Genomic DNA, 3,860 nt, shown 5'->3' on the forward strand with positions numbered 1-3,860 from the left:
ATAGCCGCAGTCATCCGCATATGTTGCCTTTCTCCTGTCCACACCACTACTACCCACCATGGCTTCCTCGTGCTCCAGCACTCTTCGGGACGGGCGGGCGACGGACCACAAGGAGATAGCAGCCATTGCTGCCGACCGGCTAGCCGACAGGCAGCCGAAGGACGACGACGTCCCAATGGAGAACATGGTAGTCGACGATCCGGTGCCAACCCCCTCCTCCGTGCCATCCTCGCTGGTGCATTGCACCATGACCATCGGCGAGGCCCGTGCCCAATATATGGACAGGGTGAGGCGGATGCGTGAGGAGCAGTTCCGAGAGACGCAGGCCGCCGCCGCCTACAACCACCATCTCCTCCAGGAGCACCAGTAGGCAGAGGAGCAGATCGCCGCGGAGCGGGCGGAGCCGGAGGCGCTGCTCGACTCGTACTGCTACGCCCGCAAGGGCCGCCTCGAGCGCTGGCGGTACCGCATACAGGTGGCGGAGGCTGCGGCCGCCTACAAAGAGGCTAGCAAAGAGGGCGATGAAGCGGGCGAGGCGTTGTTTGGCGAGACCGAGGACGAGGTAGAGGACAATGCCGGCTCTGACGAGTCCCCGCTCCGTTGGCGTCGACGATGCCCCGCGGCGCCAACAACAAGGCGGAGGACACCGCCGGCTCCGCCGAGGCCCCACGGCGCCAACAATGAGGCAGAGGACACCGTCGGCTCCACCAAGGCCCCGCCCCGCCAACAACGAGGCAGAGGACATCGCCGGCTCAGCAGAGGCCCCACCCTGCCGGCAACGTGGGGGAGGATTTCCACCGCTCCGCTGAGGCGCTGCCCGCTGGAAACAAGACAGAGGACATCGCCGGCTCCGTCGAGGCCCCGCCCCGCTCCCAACGAGGCCGCGCCACACAGAAAACAAGGAAGAGTAGAACACGGTAGGTCGCCGCCGCTCGGGTCCAAGTAAGGCCACCGCTGCTACCCTCCGATTGAAGCCAAGCTAGGCAGGTTGACCATTGACGGCCGGTTAGCTTCTTGGCGGTGACGTGGAGTCGGAGAGCTACGCTGGAGAAGAACGCTGCTTCTACTTAACTGCTGGTGCAGTTGGCTGACTGACACGTGGGCCCAACAGGCCACATGTCAGTTACGCAACTGCACCTGCAGTTAAGTCACTGAAGCTTCTGTTCGGCTCAGCGGGACACAGGTGGATAGCTTTGGTTAATTAATTATACCTCCAGTGCACCCCTTTTTAGTTTTTTTTAGAAAAGGAGGATGACCCCCGGCCTCTGCATCTGGGAGATGCATGCGGCCACAAACACCCCTTTTTAGTTGAAGAATGTATGAAATGTAATTAAATCCGGCATGTTTATATGAAATCTGACCGTGTATGAATGAATTTATTTCGATTAGTTCGAATTCTTGTATCACTGGCATTGGATGAACATGCAAAACAATACGTACTAGCATTATTCCCAGGGTGATCACCTCGTTTGCAGCAGTTTCACATGTACTCCCTCCGGTCCTTTCTATACAAGTTTTGTCTGCAGTCAAAGTATCTCTACTTTAACCAATCTTATACAAAAAAGTATGCACTTTCACAATGTGCAAAGTAAAAAGGAACAGAAGGAGTACAAAGAGTTTGAGCATCTTTTTAGCATTTCTGTACATTGCAATCAAACACACAGGGCTGGCAATTCATAGAGAACATTCAAAACAATCGATGATTATGCATCTCAGCAACTCACATGTTAGAGGCAATATTTACTTCACAACTAAAGAATAAAGAAAAATTGATCGACGCTGCTGACAGCAAGGGCGTCCCATTCGAAAATATCAAACGCATGTCTTAAAATCAATGAGAAAATTTTGACAAGGTTGTCCCATTCCAAAATATCAAATGCCTACGATTGTGGAATGGGCAGGGTTTGCCATCAGTTCGGACATTGACATGGCACCTCGTGCTAAATAAACCAACTGTTCTTTTTGTGCAGTTCCACCAAAATCAACCAAATTCACGCGTAGCTTGTATGATTTCTCCCTTATATGTTGCAACGCCTGGAACTTATCGGCACCTCCTTTCTTGTGGTGGAAATGAATGATTCAATGTATTCATGAACATTTTGTGCAGTTCCCGTTGGAATCAAGCCGATCACCTCTGTTTGCACAAATACAAAAAAGTGATTAGTATAAAGCAAAATGTACTATGAATTGACAGTTTAAATAGGCACCTACATGGTCCATGTAGAGCACACTTTTAGAAAAATGGAACTCACCAGAAAGAATCATAGAACAACATTGTACTCGCGCATCACAGCAAAAAATGGAGATTTGTCAGTCCTTCTGAGCTGAAGTTAGTTTGGTCTTGTGGGGAGTAATGTAACCATCCTTCAACTGCTCCTTCTGATGAGAATCCTAGAACAACATTGTGCTCGCGTATCATAGCAAGGAGATTTTTCAGTCCTTCTGAGCTGAAGTTAGTTTGGCCTTGTGGGGAGTAATATAACCATCCTTCAAATGCTCCTTCTGATGAGAAGATACAGTGCTTCTTCATACTGGCATAATCGAAACTAGTCACTTCACGTACTCCATATTCTTCTTCAGAGGAAGATGATCCTATTATGCAAAGACAAGAGGACAACTAAATGCTAGCATCCCTATTTGCTCGAAAAAAAGGAAAGGAAATATTTAAAACAACACAGATGAAGCACTTCTCAAGGACAATACCACTTTTTCATGACAGTATCTAAACAGTAGCACAACGCTAATAGAGATGACAAAGCTCAATCATATGGATGAATTAGTGGGCGAGTACCAACCTTTGTCAGGAGGCTGATTGTGTAGAGCATACAGATGAAGCACTTCTCTGGAACCATCTGTTGCTATCTACTATGGTGGCCATGCTTACTATATCTTTTTGTGCAGTTCCACTAAAATATATGGTATCTTCAAAGAAGATCCCTGTTTGCACAAGTAGAGATAATTATGTATGGCATCAAATCAGTGGCAAAACAATTGCTCGTTCCAGCCATAGCAATAAATTAAGATGCAAAACTATATCATTACTTGTGTCATCACAGTTCCAGTGCTTCATTACAGCACCCGGAGTTGATTTTTGTTTTTCTTCCGCTTATTCTTCCCCTTCATCACTTGGTTCAACAACAGACAAGCTTCGCCTTCAATGTAAGATTTGACATGTCAATTAGGGAGCACAAATATAGTACTAAACTTAATTTTCTGATGAAAGTGGCAAAATACAGGCCAGTAGTTGTGAAATATCCTTATCTTACCTCAATGGGATATTACAGTGCACATACAGATTGGAAGTCTTGTCTCCATTTGTGCAGTTCACTAAAATCAAGCAACATTATCGTACAAGTAGCACAACATATGAAAGCACACTGCAGAATCATGTGAAAGAAGGCTAGTACTGACCTCTCATGATGCGGAATTCAAAAAACTCACAAGAAGAAGATCTGAACCAAATTCGCCTTAATGGATAGGAAGTAAGATCTCCTCTTGTGCAGTTCCACTAAGATCAAGCAATCAAGCAACATTGTCGGTGTGACATTTTGGTTGAACTGCACAAAACAGTCTTAAAACAAAAGTGTTTTGTGCAGTGCAACAAAAGGTCACAATGGCAACGAGGTGAAGTAGATAACCCTGTTTACACAGAGGTGCAAAGGAAACAATTAGTGGTCAATAACAGTGGATGACACAGAAGCCAACAAAAAGAAGCATCTAGCTTATCGAAATGGGAAAGAAAGAAAGACAATAGCATTTCTCAAACGGTGGCATTGATTAATATTAACATAGAGATTATATTAACAATAAAATTCGTTAAACATGTAATTTGCTTTTAACTGTGGCATTGCATCAATTTT

Source organism: Triticum dicoccoides, chromosome 5B, assembly GCF_002162155.2.
Source record: "Triticum dicoccoides isolate Atlit2015 ecotype Zavitan chromosome 5B, WEW_v2.0, whole genome shotgun sequence".
Classification (NCBI taxonomy): Eukaryota; Viridiplantae; Streptophyta; class Magnoliopsida; order Poales; family Poaceae; genus Triticum; species Triticum dicoccoides.